This window comes from Prionailurus viverrinus, chromosome A1 (assembly GCF_022837055.1).
Source record: "Prionailurus viverrinus isolate Anna chromosome A1, UM_Priviv_1.0, whole genome shotgun sequence".
Taxonomy (NCBI): domain Eukaryota; kingdom Metazoa; phylum Chordata; class Mammalia; order Carnivora; family Felidae; genus Prionailurus; species Prionailurus viverrinus.
The window spans coordinates 60530204-60551133 of record NC_062561.1 but is presented as its reverse complement, the minus strand read 5'-3'; positions in this window follow the sequence as shown (position 1 = coordinate 60551133).

The window sequence follows — 20930 nt, the reverse complement described above, 5'->3', positions numbered from 1 at the left end:
GAATTACTTAATGAGAAATTTTTAACTTCAGCAAACTATCCCATTCTCTAAGATCCTGAATAAAAAAAAGAAACATTTTTTAAGTTAGTAATAAATCTAATTTGAATCTATCGCTGTATACAATGTTAAAATGATCTTTCTCTCTTTTATATAGAAGTCTGATTAGTTTTAATTTAAATTACTTTTTTTAGAAATCACTTTAGACATTTTGAAGAGATTAATAGAGATAGTTTTGAGTTTTTTCTCCAAATATCTGGTACATATATACACATACATGTAATATGACATATATAATTTTCACTTCTGTAAGTCATTATTTTTAATTCTCAAAATAAATACTTCTGTCCCACATGATATAGTTATATTGATGCTTATAGTAAATAAATATAGTAAAGATCATAATTGTCACTAACACCTAAAATGACAGAGACTCATTCAGCTGGTCTATGATCGAAATTATTTAGCACGAATGATATTTCTTAGTTAAGACTTTCAATTAAATGAAAGATGACCATATGTCTCAGTCTGCCCAGGACAATCCTGGTTTATGTCTGTTGTCCTGGTGTCTAAGAGAGTCTATGCTCTAAACTTTTCACTCTCAAACAATGTACCAATTTGAATGATAAATTGTATGGTCTTCTTAGTTTTAATTCACAGAAAGCAAGAATCAAACTGGCTTAAGCCTAAAAGTGAATTTTAATGACTCATGTAAGTAAAATTCCCAGAGACAATCTATTTTGCTCTGATTTACAGTCAGAGTCTATTCTATATCCCTCCAGGAGCATAATGAGACCTTCTCATTGTTAGGCTTTTCAATTAACCCATAGATTAATTATAGAAGACTACCCATTGAGTATGATTTTTGACCTTGACTAAGAAACAAACAGTAAAATGGTTAGTTAGAGAAATTTGTATCAAGTATCTCCTCATCCTTGAATATGGTAGAGTTGAGATCCTGAACAAAATTGACGGAACAAGAAGTAGAGGTTTAAGTATGTTAGAATTCTCCAGAAAGATGCTTCTGAACCTTAACATACATATGCATGGCTTGCAGGTGCTGACTCAGTAAGTCTGGAGTGGGGCTTTAGGGTCTGTAATTCCTTCTGCCCTCAGAGGAGACCCATACTGCTAGTCCATGAACCATAAACCAAGTTGCCAGGCTCTAATTTTTTTTTAATGTTTATTTATTTTTGAGAGAGACAGAGACAGAATGCGAGTGGGTTGGGGCAGAGAGAGAAGGAGGCACAGAATCTGAAGCAGGCTCCAGGCTCCGAGCTGTCAGTGCAGAGCCTGACGTGGGGCTGGAACTTACAAGCTGTGAGATCATGACCTGAGCCGAAGTTGGACACTCAGCCGACTGAGCCACCCAGGCGCCTGAAACCTGCCAGGCTCTAGAAAAAAGGATTAAAAAACTTGTGAATCAAAATCTCCCTGCATCTTTATAAGTTGATATCCATGTTACCTTGTTTCTTTTGGAAATAGGAAAGGATTTTTTTAAAGTATTTGTTCTCTTTGAAACTGTTGCCATATATGTCTATTCTCATTTGATAACAGAGTATGAAAAACTCTGTCTCATAAACTTATAAAGACATATTGAGGGAAATAGATAGCCACAAAGGAAACTATATTTCACTTGTGAATACTTTTAAGATCTATGTGCTATTAAAACTTCAAATGTATTTACATACAAATAGTACATCTTAAAACTTAAAAACAATCCTCTGCTAAGAAGTCTATTTGTAATAATAGCCTCTTCGTAAACCAAAATTTCTTCCATTAAAAAAAAAAAACATAAACAGAACTATTCTCATTTTGCTTGCCTGGGAATTTAGCTAATTGCATGCCCAAACATTTAGCTTCTATTGTCCTTTAAATAATTAACTCTTTTATCAAAAGCAATAGATTTTTATTACATATAATCTTTATCAAAGTCAATGTAAATATGTGGATTGGTCTGTTGTGGGTTTTTTGACACTTTTTCCTTGATTTATTGAAAATGAATTCAGTTAACATTATTGACATTCTTAACCAAGAAACAAAAAATAATCTTTCAGTGATTTTTCTCCAATTTAGGGGTTGTATATATTGTTACTGTTTTAAAATAGAAATAAAAACTTTAAATATTAAAATATGAAATGGACCCAAAATCCTGTGGAATATACATCTAATTATATCACTGATCAATTTAAATCACTTGATGATTTAAATTACTTGATGACATACAATAAAATCATATACCTGTTGACATGAATTTTAGCATATTGTACTGAAGGGGAGTGGAATTTGCCACCATAAAATATATTTCTTTGGCATTTTACTGTAGTGGTTATTTTTAAGAGATAGCAAACACAGGAGAAACTGAAAGTTAAGTAGAAGTACCCTTTTATAAGGGGCATTTACCTTTATAGGGGAAATCCCCATTTGTAGTTCTCTCTGGCCTAAGAAAAGGAGGATGCCTAAATTTCTAGAAACTCTTTTCAATGGGTAAGAAAATGACTTAAATGTACATAACAACCTTACGCTTTTTTTTACTGTGCTTTTCCTGAAAACTTGGCTTTCCACTGAACCCAGAATCTTTTGTCTTTACCTAGAGATGGTATTTAAGGTGATGGGTTGGGCAGATTTGGGAAATTGCTTAGTTTTCCTGGGTATCTCCTGTGTGTACTGGGGCATACACATACATGTTGACACACTTCTCTTTGCTTTTCTGTTGTTAATCTATCTTTTGTTATATGAGGTCTCAACCAAGAACCTACAACAGTAGAGGGAAAATTACTTTCCTCCCTCTGATGCCTAAAGAGGATTTTAACCTGTCAACAGGTTCACAGAGTTCGGTTGAAACAAAATCTCAAATGTAGTCTCTAAGATTCCTTATCAAAGGAAAACATTTGTTTTCTTTTTCCTTTATATATGCCTTCCCATTATTTAATTGTCAAAAATGCACAGTTAATTTAATAATTTAAATTGGAGTTTGAGGAGCAGTTGGTATAAAGTGGTAGTGGTGAAGAATCAACGAGAATTGTCAAGGATCCAGAATTCCTGTCCCCTCAAAGTTCCTTCTAGCTGGACTAAGAATCAAATTGACATAAGACAGATTAACAGGAGAAAATAAAATTTGATAGGTGTGCATATGGGGAATCCATAGGTACATGGAAATTCCAAAGACAGGCAAAATGAAGTTTATTGGTCATTCTGAACAAAGAAGAAGGGGGTGAGGTCTGGAACTTCAGAGGAAAGGAATGCACTTTGTAGGGTGATAAGAAGAGCAGGTATTTGGTAATTAGATGTTTGCCGTACCACACAAACGGGTCATTCAGATAAAATGTATCACTTTTAATATTCCTTAGTATTTAGATTCTTCTCTGTGGTTAAGAGAGGACAAAAGTTTCTTTTGAGCCTTCAGCTCCAAATAATCCACATGCCAAAGTGCTACATTGTGGTAGGCGGTTGTCCTGAACCCCTTCTGAATGATGTTCAAGCATGGAGAGATGGGGGAAAAGGAAGAATAAGGGGAAAATCACATGATTTGTACCCAGTGAGATTTTTTCATTATTGCATTTTAATAGCCAGGCTTTTCAGGAAACATTGAAGTAAAACTTCAAAAGATCAGCTGGACGGGCACCTGGGTGGCTCAGTCGGTTAGGCGGCCGACTTCAGCTCAGGTCATGATCTCGCGGTCCGTGAGTTCGAGCCCCGCGTCCGGCTCTGTGCTGACAGCTCAGAGCCTGGAGCCTGTTTCAGATTCTGTCTCTCTCTCTCTCTGACCCTCCCCTGTTCATGCTCTGTCTCTCCCTGTCTCAAAAATAAATAAAACGTTAAAAAAAATCAGTTGGAAACTCTTATTTACTTTACCTTTATTTATTTATACAGTGTACATACCTGTTTTCTCCATGTGTTTATTGTGGATTATGAAGTCATACTGTATTTTGGGCATTTTAAATGCCTTTTAACAGATGAAAGCAGAAAGGACCAGTATATCAACTGAAGTATTAATTTTAAATTCTATTTAAGCAAAAATTACTAACAGATTTTAGTGTTAAAAATAAGATTCATACAGGGGCGCCTGGGTGGCGCAGTCGGTTGAGTGTCCAACTTCAGCCAGGTCACGATCTCGCAGTCCGGGAGTTCGAGCCCCGCGTCAGGCTCTGGGCTGATGGCTCGGAGCCTGGAGCCTGTTTCCGATTCTGTGTCTCCCTCTCTCTCTGCCCCTCCCCTGTTCATGCTCTGTCTCTCTCTGTCCCAAAAATAAATAAACGTTGAAAAAAAAATTAAAAAAAAATAAGATTCATACATTTAACTATACAGCAATGGGGAGAACACAGTGGTTCTTTGATTCAAGTCCTTTAATAGACATTTTGTGATATTTGTAATCATTTTTAAGGAAAAATTAAGGGACTAATCACTTGACCACAAAACAGATTCATACCAGAGCCAGGGGAAGGGCTAGTCCACCCTACCCAATTCTTCCACTTTACCCCCCATCCCAGTTTCAATCTGTATATAATAGAATGGGAGCATAGCTGGAACTAAGTTTCTGTCACTTCATATTACTATTCTAATCTACCTCCAATTATTCCAGTGAGAGGGGACACTATTTAATTGTTTAACATAAAAGTCCTGCAGCCTAAAAGCCAGGGTCATGGAGCCTGAGGTGCAGGATATACCTAGGCCCTAGGGTTCATTAAAGTGTGATAGAGCAGTAAGGTACCCACACACCTGCTACTGTTTTCCTATTTGTAAGTTTCCATGATGCATGCTGTTTCTCATGCTAATCTAATGTGTGTGCTGTCTGGCCATCTTACTAACATGGCAATTGGTGCAGTGGGGTAGATATTTCGCCTGACACTCATGATAGTTTTTAGAAGTAAATCAAGGGATTAGAGATCAATGATTCACTTTGGAAGTGTGAAAGTCCACGTGGGGCAATGTGACCAGCCATCTAGATTGCTGTTCATTGACTATGAGTACTATCTCAGCAAAACTTCTAGAAATAGAGATGAAAGGATTAAGATCACCTTTGATAGAGTTTGGTCATTGTTATTAATGACATTGGAGTAAGTTGTTTAGGAAGGGGCAACATAGAATGTTGAATCACAAGTACTGATTGAATCACACACACACACACACACACACACACACATGCAGAGCTCACTTTGCAATTATTAAAAGCTTGCACACATGTGATAGTGGGGAAAATGCAGAAGGATACTGAATATTGAGTCAATAGATGAGAAAGACCTTAATGATTATATCCCTTTCCTATGAGACTAAAAGAGTAAAGTAGCCAGTTTGATAGCCTGTCCTCTGAGTTTTTGCTGGCTGATGACCTCTCTGAATCTGAGAATCTGATTAGACACATACTGAATCTGAAGCATTGGCTGTTCAACTGTCTTTACACACAACTGTAAATATCAGAACAACAATTTTTTAGTATTGGGATATATAGATATCATTCACTCTTGAAATCTTTTTTTTAATCTATCAAGTAAAACAGAAATGTGTTTGCTATTCCATAGAACTTCATTTCCACAGAATGAAGGATCAATATAGCCCCAAAAGTAACCAGATCATAGACAAATTGTATAAACCAAACATTCACCACTTCCTGGCAAGCTGACTAAGTCACTTGCCTAATGTTGAGTACAGCCATCACATGCAGTGTTCTCTTTCTTTTCAGTGGTATGCAAGTAACTAAGGAGTCTGGGGTTGTGATGGTGGTGGTAATATTTTAATTGCACATTATTCCAGTGTATATTGAAGGTTTATTCTGGTGGTGCAACACACTTTACTTGGGCTCATGCAAAATATAGGCCAAAGCTAGAGGAAAATTGATATCCCCAGGAACAGCTTTCAATCTACGATTTATGGGCAGTTGGTATATACATAAAACAGCTCCTGATGACCTTGTCATGACCAGTGAGTATCAAAACCAATATGGAAGATGGCATTTCTGCCATCTTAATCTCGTATAAGAATCTTTATTGTGGCCCACCCAAACTAAAGCATAAAGGGAAAGGACTTTATAGAAAATTAGTTCAGACTAAGTTTACAACTTATGAAGCAAATACACTAAACTTCCTTTATCATGTTGCCAGTGGCAAGTCTCACAAAATTTATAATTTGAAATGGTAAGAATTGTTAATGGACTGTAATGTTTAGAAGCTCCCATTTGGGTTCTTGGAACTGGAGTAAGATGTCAAGTTTTACTTGTGTTAAACTGATCCTATGCAGACTTACATCTCAGAAAAAGATGTCAGGACCCTGCAAAGCACAAAGGAAACTGACTATGGCCCATTGCATATATCATTGAAACAAAGACTCTTGCAAAGTTTGGAGTCCAACCCAGCAAACATGCAAAGAGATTGGTGCTTCCCTTATCATGAATTCTTATGGGGCAAATCCTGCTGCTTCTTATCACATTATCGAACTGTGATGGCAACACTCATGCCAAGAATTAGATCATATCAGATGCCTTCTACTTATGGCTATAGTCACAAAGACCCAGTTGAAAGGTTTGGGGTTCAGAAGTTTTGCCAAATGATATTGCTTCTGTATTCTAGTGTCTGAGCCATCAGAGAGGCCCTTCTTTACTAATCATGAATTTCCAATCCCTCACAGCCTTCTTTCTGGTCAGAAGTGACTCCCAACTCTGCTAGACTTCTGTGCACTGCCCGAGTTGATAGGGGGAAAAATAGTAACTCACACATCTGCTATTGCTCCTGCTGCCACGTGTTTCCTGATCAGTGATGCTGTACCTGGTCTACTGAATGGGAATTTCTCAACCACACAATAAAAAATATCATTTCACTGTATTTCAATGCAATCTGTAAGAATTAGGGGAGGAGCGCCTGGGTGACTCAGTCGGTTATGTGACCGACTTCAGCTCAGGTCATGATCTCACAGTTTGTGAGTTCGAGCCCTTCATCGGGCTCTGTGCTGACAGCTCGGAGCCTGGAGCCTGCTTTGGATTCAGTGTCTCCCTCTCTCTCTGCTGCTCTCCCACTCATGCTCTGTCTCTCTCGGTATCAGAAATAAATAAACATTAAAAAAATTAAAAAAAGAATTAGGGGGTATTCTAAACATAAAGGCAATGTAGAAAGCAAAAATAGGGAAAATAGAGATACATTATAATACAAATAGCATTTTGAAAAATGTATGAAGAAATAAAAGTTAATGTTGCTATTAAAAGTTCTGTGGATCAGAATAGTTGAAGTTCTAAACATAAAAATAAGCAAAGGGCATGGAAAGATAATTCAGAAAAGAAGAAAAAAGTATTAATAATTAGTTGAAATGTTCAAACTCATTAATAGTGTGTAAACTTAGCATAATGAATGATTTCTACGTTTGTTTTCTCAAAAGGCTTCCCAGTTACAGAAATGATCATTAGTAGCTTTTTCTAGCCATCTGTCAATTTTATGTTTGCATTGTACTTGATACATTTAAAATATATGGAGAAATGAGGTAAGTTTAAAAATCTAAAAAAAAATTATCTTTCAAATAGCAGTCATATGTATTGCCTTTTCACAATTAATTGAAATGTTAACTTTTTCATAATTAATGCATTTCCTTTATGAACTAATTTTGAGAACATTTTGTTCTATCAAGTTTTAGTGTCCCAATACAAAAGTCTCCTCTTCCATGTCACATCCAAATTGGTTTTTGCTTTTTGTACAGATCCTATGTATTCAGTAAATAGGTCAATTATGAAGGTTTTAACATTTTTATTGATATTTAACTGATTTAAAACATGTTTCACTATGTAAATACTAGCTACATATGTGTATGCATGCAACTATCTCTATTTCTATATGGATACATTATCTTACAGAACTTACTTCTATGAGAGGTAACCTCTTGTGTTTTCAAGGAAGACAAAAATTTCATGTGGAGACAATAATAATAATTTCTATGATTTTTTAATTCCTTCTGTCTATTCTTATGCCCTTTCGTTAGCCAGGATTTTTTTTAATCCTGTAAATAAAATATCTGATCGTTGGTTTCTACAGGACTACGTCTGTTATTTCACAGTTAAGCATTATGCTAAATGTTTACTTGAGAACCGCTCTAGGTATGTAGCTCCTTTTTAGTAAATCAATTTCCAATAATGAACAATCTACTATAATTCTTTTATTTCAGAGACCATCTTCACCTTATCTTTACTGTCACTAAAGTTTTTCTTTTTCATTTTTCTTTCTTCATTATTACTTGCCCAAGTTTTTCCCTCTGGGAATATTTTGGGAAATGTGATTAAAGTTTTTTTCTTTAGTAATTTAATCTAAAATAAATGTATTTTCTCTGCTAATTCAGTATTACTCCCTCTTTAAAATTTGTAATATGTTTTTTTAAGTATTTCCAGTCGTTTCTGTTGCTGACTTATTCATGAGGACTCTTGATAGCATTGCCTTTCAGCCTGTTGTGACCACTCTCTTAGGAAAGAAGGACCCATCTCATTATGCAGAATATCTTCTTGTGCTATTTGCCTATACTCCATCTGCCCTCTTTCCAAGTTTGGCAATATTAATGAGACCTTGATAAGATCTTTTCCACACACCCACTCTGCTATTTAATGAGAGTCAGAATTTTAAGATGCCCCATTTGTCTTTTCTAACATATCCAGTTCAGTGTACATTACGCCTAGCATCCTTAGCTGGCTGATTCTCAAGGATGGCATCCTTCCTTCTTTCCAGCAGTAATTAATTTTTGTCCTTGTCTTATGTTTGTCATTTCCCCCAAATTTCACAGATGGGATGTAAACCATGGACCTTACACTGCCTTTATACTCAAGAAAGAAATACCTTTAACCAAAAGACAGCATGCCAAATAAATAGGTTTTTTTCCCCCAGTATTTAAACTAGTATAGTCCCATGAAAGGTGTGATTAATGTGTTTGTCTTACGAAAGTAATCACTGAATACCAATGTTTTTATATGGTATTTTCTACAAAGGCATTTGGGGTTTCTCATAGTTTTCAATGCTTTGTCAAGGTGACACACTAGTGCAATCAAAGACAGTTATGTCTTCCCAGAGAGCCCTGAGCAAAGTAAAATTAGCAAGCCTACTTTTAAAAATTGCGAGTGGATACCAGTAACAGGAGCTCACAGTGTTACTGGTCACTGGTTTTGAAGAACTATTATCTCACAGCAAACGCTTAAATATTAAAAAAAAACCAAAATCATCCCTGTCAGAAGACATTTTTTAAAGCTTAGAATAAAAGAAATAAAGCTTAGAATAAAAGCTTAAAATAAAGTAGATTCTTGATTTTCTTCTGAAGAGTAAAAATCCTTCCAGTTCAAGAGATTTTCCTTGTACTAACACCTGACTGATTGATAGATACCAGATATGACCTGTGTAAAATAATACACTATATCTAGAATACAGTGTTATCTCTCATATATTTAATTATAATGGAGGAAATAATACTTCATTTCTGCCTTTGCACCTGGAGAAAGCTTTCATGTATAAATTCAAACAACGTAAATAAAGCATTTGGCTATTTTTGTTTCATATGTATTTAATGTCTAAAGTTTACAGATTATTATAAATCAAATAGATTAACTTATACAAAATATAAAGTAAAATGTGCTTGAATGTTTTTTTTAAACCCTTGCTTTTTCTCTAGGTAAAAGATAGTAGAAATAGCATCAATTTTCTCAAAATGAAATCACTGCATTGCATCGACTTGAACCTTATAAACAGGAGAGTTGAAAAATACTTAGCATATTGAACAATATAATACAGCTGGATATTTAAAAAACAACACCCTTCTGTTTCCAGTAATTTCCTTTTTTTAAAAATTTTATAACTTAAGTATTTAATGGGAAAAAATTTACCAACAATTTCTGGATTCTTTTTCCTCACCTGTAATCAAAGTACTGAAATTCCTTGAATGAAGGAAGTGGCTGTAAACATTTGAAATTGGCCTTTGATCACTTCATTCAGACCTTATTGTTCATCTCAGATATGGGTAAGAGATAAGATACGATCTAAGTAGAGTAGTAAAGGCAGGACATCACATTGTTTCCACTACTGGGAACCTCAGAGAGTCTGTTTTCTTTATTCCCACTCCAACCCCTGGACAGTAACTGCAGGTATTACAGATGAGTCTGAGATAGAGTTGGACTGCAGGAGTTACCAACTGGGGCCCATGACATCTCTGAGGCCCACACTCCACAGTATTTTTGACACATATAAATTCTGGTGTCTGCATTTGGCAATTTCCTAGCTCTGGTAATAATACTAGTCCTGGGTGAAACTGGGGTTCAAGTCAATGTTTGTCTTTGAAGACTAACTTTTTACTTCGAAAAGATGACAGATATTAGGAATCTGAGCTGGTTCGTCATGGTAGACCTGGTATCAAGAATACTATCTGAACATATTTTGAAGTTGAAGCAAACAGGTTTTTCGGATACTTTGGGTGTGAGGCGTGAGTTGGGGTGACTAACCTCTTGACTTATCTTGGATTTTTTCCAGGGATAGTATGGAAAGTATCACATCATGAGACTCCTCTCAGTCCTGAAAATACTGGGTGGTCAGTCACCATAGTCTTGAGAACAAGAGAGATGGCAGGTGAATTTCAAAGACTTTGGCCTAAAAAACTTGGAAGAGCGTAATTATTACAGAAAAATATTTTCTGATGTAAAACTGTAATGTAAACATGTTTTCTACTGTAGTTGAATGATTCAAATTTCACCAGCACTGCCTGAGAACTCCTGTAGGTTTACATGTTTCCTAACACTTGGCATTGGTAGGCCTTAATCTTTGCCAATTGAATGTACATAAGATATCTGTGACTTGCATTCCATTAATCATTAATAGTTTTCAACATTTCTCTGTATGTTTTCCTGCCATCGCGTGATTCCTCCTTTTGCGAATTGTCTGATGAAGTTTATGTTCATATTTCAACCAGGCACATGGTTTTTCTTCATCAGTTTTCTAGAGATTTTAGGTATTTAGTTTCTTATTTCACTGGAGTTAAATTTTGTTTATGGAAAGTTTCAGATTCAAATGCTTTTTTTTTTTCCAAAGGTATACTCATTTTTCTTTTTTTTTTTTTTAATTTTTTTTTTCAACGTTTTTATTTTTATTTTTGGGACAGAGAGAGACAGAGCATGAATGGGGGAGGGGCAGAGAGAGAGGGAGACACAGAATCGGAAACAGGCTCCAGGCTCTGAGCCATCAGCCCAGAGCCCGACGCGGGGCTCAAACTCACGGACCGTGAGATCGTGACCTGGCTGAAGTCGGACGCTTAACCGACTGCGCCACCCAGGCGCCCCGGTATAGTCATTTTTCTGATTACATTGCTGAGTAGTCCTCCGTTTTGCCACTGATGTGACAGAACACCTCTGCCATGGTGAAGTTTCATATGGCCATGTCTATTTTATACATAAATTTGTCTACTCTTGATCATTTACTGCATTACCTTAATTCTTATGTTTATAATACATATTTTTAACATAGTAAAGCATATTCTCCAGGTCATTTTTCTTCAGAACTACCATGTAATTATGGGACTATTTGCCTTTCATACACATTTTAAAATCAGGTTGTGAAAATTCTCAAAAATGAGAGGAATTTCATTAAATAAGGTGAAACACTGGAAAATAGATATCTTTATGCTGTTGAGTGTTACAATCAAAGAACATAATATAGCCTTCTTTACTTAGAATTTTTAACCTTTCAGTAACATTTTATAATTTTTTGTGTCAAATATCAAATGATTTCAAATTGCCATTTATTGTTGGGCACTTTATAGTTTTATGCAATTGTAGAAGGTATTATATAAAGTCATATTTCTCTTTACTCACTTATTAATAAAATTATTATTACCAACATTTTTAATGTCATTTATTTATTTTGAGAGAGAGTGTGTGAGCAGGGAAGTGGCAGAGAGAGAGAGAGGGAGTGAGAAAATCTCAAGCAGCCTCCAAGTTCAATGAGTCAAGCGCAGGTTCCAGCCAACCGTCACATCAGGGCCTGAACCGAAATCAAGAGTCGATCACTTAACCAACTAAGCCACCCAGGTACCCCAATAAAATTATTTTTATGTTGGTTATATAGCCACCAGTTTTACAGATATTGTTTTTAATATTTCAACAATCAGTAGACTATACCTATATGGCTATCATTATTTTTTTTTAAGATACTCTTTAACACATTAAGGAAGCTTTCCTGTTATTACTAGTTTGGTAAGAGTTTATTTTATTTTATTTTATTTTATTTTAATAATTAATAGAAGTTGTATTATCATGTATTATTTTTTTCCTGCAGTTACTCATTTTAAAAATGTTACCAAGGACCTGCTGTGTGCCAGGCACATTTGTAAATCATGATACATTATTTAAACAAAATAAAGACAATTACTTAAACAGAATAAAGAAATCTATGCTCTTCTTGTGTAGAAAGAATTATAGAACATACCTGCTGGAGTTTTCTACTTAATTATGCAAATTAAGTTAACTAAATTAATTGGTTTTGTAATATTACAGATTTTGAATTCCTGAGATGAAATCCCTTTGCCAATATGTATTATAATTTTTAAAATACTACTGGATTTTATTTGTGAAAAGTTTTTAAAAATTACACACAAATTTATGATAAGGCTGGTCTATAATTTTTCTTCAATTTATTGTAGAGGGAATAAAAGTAACTTTACTATACTCTGTAGAAGCTTGCTTCATATTTGAGCTAATTTTTCCATGAATGTTTGTTAGAACTGAGAAAATTTCAGTCTGATAGTTTCATTCTGAAATAATTCGTATTACAAAATCAATTTAATTAAAGTTTTAAAGCAAGGCTGATAACAACTCATGCACTTTATTACCAATGTACTTCATTTATCTTTCTAAAGACCTGAAGAACTTTCTGATTTTGTGGTACTCTTCTAATACTGGTTCTTAAATATTTCAACTATCACTTTTATTTCTACTTCTATTATTTTCTAGGGATGTTTCAATTTCATTTATTTATTAGAAAACAGTCACATATAATTACCTAAGGTTAAGTATTATTTTAATTTTCATATGTATAGATATAAATATGTTACTCATGTAAATATATATACTTGGAGAGAAAGACACAGAAAGACATATGTTACCTGGGAGACCAGGACAGTTCATGTAAATTCATGCATGTAGATTAAAGCATGGAACTTGATGGAATTTCCCCATATGAATATGTAGATGGAGAAAAGACATGCCTCAGGAACAAGGCAAAACCATGTTGCAGCATCCATGTTACATAGCTGCAGGAACAACTTTAAGATATGGATGTAGAAGTAGGGGTGACTCTTACAGTAATAGATTGCTGAGAACATTGATATGCCATAGACATAATGGATGTTCTTCATTTTGTCTATGGTTCCTTAGATGGCACTGGATTGGTAAATTCTTATAGGAAACATTGTTTGATTTCCAAAATAAAATTACTGTTTTAGGATCACATTACTTTTGTTCAGTATTTTTGAATAGCCCATATCCCGTTCATTCAAGCATGATTTCTTTATTGTGAGAAATCAAAAAGCTTAATTTTTCTATTTAATTAAGTTTTTCTATCAATACTGCCACTTATATTTTGCTATTATAGTTATTATTGTCATTATGTTATGCATAGAACTTTTTGCAAGATGCTTTAGTCATGTTCTATTTATTATTATTGTAATTAAAATTAAATATCCTTTTTCTTGTAGATGTCATATAACTTACAATAAAAGAACAGTTTGTTTGGAAGTCTAGCCACCTCCTGCTGTGAGATAAAATTATTCTGGAACATTAAAGCCACAAAAAAAGTCCTTCAATCATTCAAGCACAATAAATGCATTGAGACAGTTTTGCACTTATTTATTTGTTCTGGAAGTCATCCAAATTAACTTGTAATTCTAAATAACCACAGATGTCAATGCGAAGTAATTTGAAGTGACAACATATCAGTTTAAAGTGCAACCATAGCACTAGGTGTTACAATTTGTGTATACCAGGTTCAACCAGGGCATTCCACTATGAGAGTTATGCTGATTTTCAGCATGAACGGAAACATTTATAAAACAAATTATTCCACCAACTAATAGACTAACAGGGATGGTAATTTTTTTTTTGTTCAAAGGTAAGGCAAATGACCTTTTATATAATTGCTTTATCATCAACTATCTGCTAATTATATCAACTAGGTTTCCCCCGGGTATTCATCTCTAAGAAATAGAAGACATTGATGGAAACATTATTTCTTCAAAAGTTTCACTACTAAATGACTGCTTTTCTCAAATACCATCAAATCCTTATAAATTAGCATTCAATTTTTTGAAAATTCCTTTTTGTGCATTTAAACATGAAATTTCTAGAGGTAGAAATAATATGTGTTTTCACAATGTTCCAGCCATAATATGTGTAAAATAAGTTTCTCAATCAAATACTTGCTTAAAAACATCAGTTTTAATAAGGAGGAAACTTGTTTCAGAGGTAATCAAGGTGTGTGGGCACTATAAATAACATTTTTGTTTATAATTATTCAACTAAAATATGTAAAATATTTTTTTTTTACTTATTTTCCAATCTGAATCTATAAGAAACATCAATACTGGCCTACAGTATATATTTATTATTTGGTAGGGAAAACTTGCTATTCTTTTATTTTTTTTCTTTCAAATTTTAACCCATAAACCCTCTTCCTTGTTTATTTCCTCAGATTAACTGTTACCTAATTACACCAAAATTATAATAAAAATTATGTGACTAAAGATTGAATTTTCAAAAAATACCGGTTTTAGTTATAAACCAGTTTTAGTTATAAATATCTTATTATATGATCAGTATTTGCCTATCTAAAGATTAAATACATACTAAAATAGTTGAAAATGGACATTACTTATATAAATCTTATTAACACTATTACCATATATTTGACTGGAGTTGATCTTACAAAAATGTATTCATCAATGAGTATAAGTCATTTACAAATTTCTTGTTTTCTTTTAGGTACTATAGATAATTTAAATGAAAATTTTATTAGCCTGATAAAGAAAGTGATACCAGTCCCACAAATATAATGAAAACAGCCACAAACATGTACTCTGAGAAGGAAACAAAACTGCTGAATTTGTTTAGCGTGCAAAGCAAACTTTGTGTCTTTGCCTTATGATGTAACTTATAATGAACATTTTAAACATGTATAGCTCATACCTATTTTGTTTGGCCATGTAGTGGCACAACATAATTACATCTAATTATAATTCAAAGACACACATACACATGAATTTTTCTTTTCTAGTATTAATTTTCTTACCATAAATTATAGTAGAATTTTTAGTTTATTATTTTTCATTAATTTATGATATTCATAAATAGTTTATTTGAGCCACCAATTTCTTAATAAACTGTTCTTAATATTTAGCCAATTACTTCCAAATGAGCTTTAAAAATATTGCCACGTATCTACCATCATCATTAAATAAGATATATGCTTATAAATATCTGTATGCTTGTGTGTGGGTGGGTGTATATATGTATGGTCATTTTTTTTTTTTTTGCTACACTTCTTAACACTCAGCTACTTTATTCTCTTGGACTTTTAGAGAAATATTTCTGTTTGACAGAAAAGTAATTTATGAATGATTAAACTAAAAATTAAGACTTTATTTGAAGTCAGACTAATTTTAAAGCAATTTTAAGTTTAGAGAAAATTGAGCAGATAATAAAATACTCATGTGTCTCCTTCACCCAGTTTCCCTTATTATTAGCACCTTGCATTACCATCTTTCATGTTTTGCATTGATAAACCAATACTGGTACATAATTATTAATTAAAATCTTTAAGATTCACTCTCTGTGTTGTGCAGTTCTATAGCTTTTAACAAACGTACCACCTGCATTCACCATATTGTACAGAATAGTTTACTGCTCTAAAAGTCCTCTGTGCTCTTATTTATTCACCCTCCACCTATTTATCCTGTTCCAGCCCAACCCCTGGAAACCACTGATCTTTTTGCTCGCTAGAGATTTGCCTTCTCCAAAATGTATAATTGGAATCAAAGAATAGTCTTTTCAGACTGGCTTCTTTCACTTAGGAAAATGCAATCAAGTTTCTCCCATGTTTTTTCATGGCTTGAAACCTCATTTATTTTTATCTCTAAATAATGATCTGTTGTATAGATGTACCACAGTTTGTTTATACATTCATCAAATGACAAAAATCTTCGTTGCCTTCATTTTTTAAGGAAATTATGCACAAAGCTACTACAAATATTTGTGTGTAGGCTTTTGTGTAGATATGTTTTCAATTCAGTTGGGTAAATACCTAGAAGCATGATTGCTGCAGTGAAGGGCAAGACTATGTTAAGCTTTGTAATGAATTGCCAGTGTCCTCCAAAGTGCCTGTACGATTTTGCTTTCTCACAAGTAATGAATGTAGAATTCCTGTTGCTCTGCACCCTGATCAACATTTGGTGCTCCCAGTGTTTTGGATTTTAGCCATTCTACTGGGTATGTAGTGATATCTCAATGCTATTTTAATTTGCAATTCCCTAATGGTATTGAACATCTTCGTTTGTGCTCATTTGTCATCTGCATATCCTCATGGTGAAGTGCTTGTTCAGATCTTTTCCCAATATTAAATTGGTTATTTTCTTATTGTTGAATTTAGTGAATTCATGTATATTGATACAAGTCCTGCCTGAGTGGACATTTATTCAAAGAAGGTATACAAAAGGCCAACGAGGTACATTAAAAAAAAGCTCAACATTAGGGAAATGCAAATTAAAACTGTAATGAGATATCACCTAATGCCTGTTAGAATGCCTATCATAAAAAAGACAAGAGATAACAAATGCTAGCATAGATGTGAGGAAAAGGGAACCCTTGTGTATTGTTGGTAAGATTGTAAATTGGTATAGCCACTATAGAAAGCAGTATCAAGGACCCTTAAAAAACTAAAAATAGAACTACCATATGATCCAGCAATTCTACTTCTGGGAATATACCCAAAACACTAACTTGAAAAGATATCGGCACCCCATCTTGATAGTAGAATTATTTACAATAACCAAGATATAGAAACAACCCAAATGTCCATGGATGGGTGAATGGCTAAAGAAGTTGTGATACACACACACACACACACACACACACACACACACACCCCACATGCTGGAATATTATTCAGCCAAAAAAAAAAAAGCCAATGAAATTCTACCATTTACAACAACATGAGTGGACTTTAGCATTTTGCTAAGTGAAATAAGTCAGACAGAAAAAGACAAATACTGTATCATCTCATTCACATATAAAATATAACAACAAAACAAAACAAAACTGAACTCAGAAAAAAGATCAGACTGTGGTTTATAAGAACGGAGGGTGAGAGAAAATCATAGGAAGGGAGGCTCAAAAGGTACAAACTTCCAGTTCTAAGATAAGTACTAGGGATGTAATGTACAACATGATGATTATAGCTAACACTGTTGTATGATATGTAGGAAAGTTGTTAAGAGAGTAAATTCTATAAGTCTTATCACAAGGGAAAAAAAAAAGACACAAGTCCTGTATCAGATATATGTTTGGCAAATATTTTCTCCCAGTCTATGGCTTTCCATTCATTCTTTTAACAATGTCCTTCACGGAAGGTTTTAATTGTAATGAAATCCAGCTTATTTTTTTTCTTTTCTGGATTTTGCTTTTGGTGGTATATCTAAAGCTCACTGCCAAACCTAAGTTCACCTACCTTTTCTCCTATATTATCTTCTGGAAGTTTTATATTTTGGGATTTTGCATTTAAAATGGATTTACAATCCATGAGAGTTAATTTTTATGAAAGGTATACCATCAATATCTAGGTTCAATTTTTTCTCATGGAGATCCAGTTTTTCCAGTATTATTTGTTGAAAAGACTACACTTTCTCATTGAATTGCCTTTGTTCTTTTGTGAAAAATAAATTGACTCTATCTGTGTGGCTATATTTCTGTGCTCTCTATACTGTCTCATAGATCTATTCATGCGTTCTTTCACTGATAGCACAATGTCTCGATTTTAATATTTCTATACAAGTCTCAAAGTCAGGTAGTGTCAGTCCTCTGGCTTTGTTCTTTTTCTTTATTATCATATGACTATTCTAGGCCTTCTGCTTTTCCATATGTGATGGTTAATTTTCTGTGTTACTTTGACTGGAATATGTAGTGCCCAGACATTTGTTCATACACTATTCTGGGTGTGTCTGCGAGGGCGTTTCTGGATGAGATTAACATTTGAATCAGTAGACTGAGCAAAATAAATTGTCCTTATAATGTGGATGTGCCTCATTCAAACAACTGAAGAATTAAATAGAACAAAAAGGCTGAGTAAGAAAGAACTCCTCCTGCCTCACTTAAAGACCTGAGACACTGGTCTTTTCCAGCCTTCAGACTACGCTGAAATAACAGATCTTGGGGCCCCAGATTGCCAGCTTTTGGAATGGAATTTATACCATCACTTCTTCTTGTATCAGGTGTATGGACTCAGAGTAGAACTATACATCAACACTCTTGGTTCTCTAACTTGCTGACTACATATGTTTGGACATGTCAGCCTCCATAATCACATGTATCAATTCCTTATGATATATTCTATGTATAGAATATAGGAGTATATATTAATATATATTACACTTAATAATAGTGATATTTGGGATATCAAATTGCTAGATCTTAGCATGGATTACCACTGTTCTCTTTACTACTGGAAACAGAATCATTGTTTTTTAAAACATAATCATAATAGAAAACCAATTCCAGGAACCTTATATCTGATTTTGAAAATTCATTCTTAAAATTCAGTTTCTTTACACAAGGAAACTTTTACAACTGATGGCTGTCTATTATATGTGCATGCCTATGCTAAGACATTAAATACATGCAGCATTTTGTATATCAGTGTTTATCTCAGCAAAGCTCTTTAAAAATCTGTTTCTCTAGAATCACTCTTGGTACCACAATCTAGTTAAGGTTCTCTGGGGAAAAAGAATTAAAACATAATACAGAATGTAGTATATAACACATTATATATGATATATATATATATATATATATATACACACACACACACACATATACATATAGTCCATGTTCATAGTGTATATTTGAGGCTTTATATAATTGTTGGAGAAAATCAGGAAGTTAAAATTCTAAAGGAGGTTTGGTGGATTGGGAGGAGGCACCAACAGTCGATTTGAGAAGCAAAACAGGCTCTAGTGAGGCCCAGGAGTGACGACTGGTAGAGTAGGCCACAATGGATTTGGGGGTCCACAACCAAGTGTCTGATGACAGACTTGGGATGCACATTACCAAAAACTGCAAGAACTGCACACAGCATTGAGGAGTGCTGGGAAAACCTGAACTTACCAGTGCCTATGCTCTTATCTGTCACCACAATTAATTACCACGTCCTCAGACAGCAATGGCCACTGTCTCACTTTTACATCCAAATCTTACATAAGAACCTCTCCGAGGCTAATGTAACCCTGAATCTCGAGGAAGAGGGTTCTGGGAGATGTATCTTGAGTATAACTTAATTGACAATAGAAGAATCCAGTGGAAGAAGGGATGGACAGATTTTATTTTATTTTATTTTTGGATGTATTTTCAAAGATAAAGTAAAATAGGTATATTTGCTAGTTTGAGTGTGGATGAGAGAGGAAAATAACAGTAAAGGATAATTTCAAAATATTATATTGAACAATTGGGAGATTGGTACTGGTGTCAAGTAAGTTGGCAGATTTTGTGGGAAGAGATTTGAGGGGGAATAGGAATTCAATTTTAGGTATTGTGTGTTTGAGAAATCTACTAGATATCCAATGGTAGACATCACATAAACATGTGGATAAGAGTTGAGAGTTTAGGAGAGAATCTGTGTTTTAAATTTGGTATTCATCAGTATTCTGGAAATGTGTGAGGCCAGGAGAAGAGATGGGATATCAAACCTGGTATAGTGGAATATTATGAAGTTCAGGAGAAATACAAATTTTGATAGATCAAAGAAGGCTTAGAGCAATCAAAAAATGAATTAAGAAAAAAATCCTGAAAGTATTTTGTCCTAGAAGTCAACTAAAGAATGGGTGACAAAGGAAATATTACACTTAATTGATGAAAAGCAGCTATAAAAGCTACATTTGCCACCAGTTTCTTCTTTAAGGCCAAGTTCTGCTTCCTGGAAATAATTCTCTGCCCTCCTGGCTCTACATTTGGGTTCCATTTTCCTTTTAAATAATAAATGGTTCCTTGGTGTTTGCAGCTGAGTAGATTTCTCAGCCTGCTTCCTGCCTATAGAAGTTTGGGAATACAGATTCTTTTTTTTTTTTTTTCTGTTTCTTTCTTCTTTCTTTCTTTCTTCTTTCTTTCTTTCTTTCTTTTTTTTGCTTTTTATTTTTCTTTGTTTTTCAAGCCAAGGTGGTAAAATACTTTCTCATGTACCAAATTATAATCTGCTTTATTATACAAAGCCCCATTGTCTCTTCTTTGAAAGGAAGTTCTTCATGTACCTGCACTTGAACATCACAGAGCTGTGGACTATATCTTGAGGTTTCTTAGATGTCTTTGTCTAGGTAAAAGGAGGTATGTGTCAATATACCTACTGTCCCTTCTACCGTTAAACTGTTCTAAAATTTAAACAAAAGATCTTACATTCACGTTTCTTGATATCTTTATTCTTTTTTCTGCTTTACCAGTAGTGTCCTGTATATTAAACATTTGCCCTGAATCCATTCCTTAAGTGATAGCATTATTTTTCTTTTCCTTGGAGAAACTAGGTATGAGAAACTATTTTATTTTTGAGTTCTAGCTTCTTTAGATTCCCTCTAAATTATGCTTGAATGCTGAAAGTTCTTTCTTAGCTCCTTATTTTTTATCTGTACCTTATCGCAAGCAGGAAAATTGAATTCATTGTCACATTTAACATCCAACTTGGGATTCCATCTAG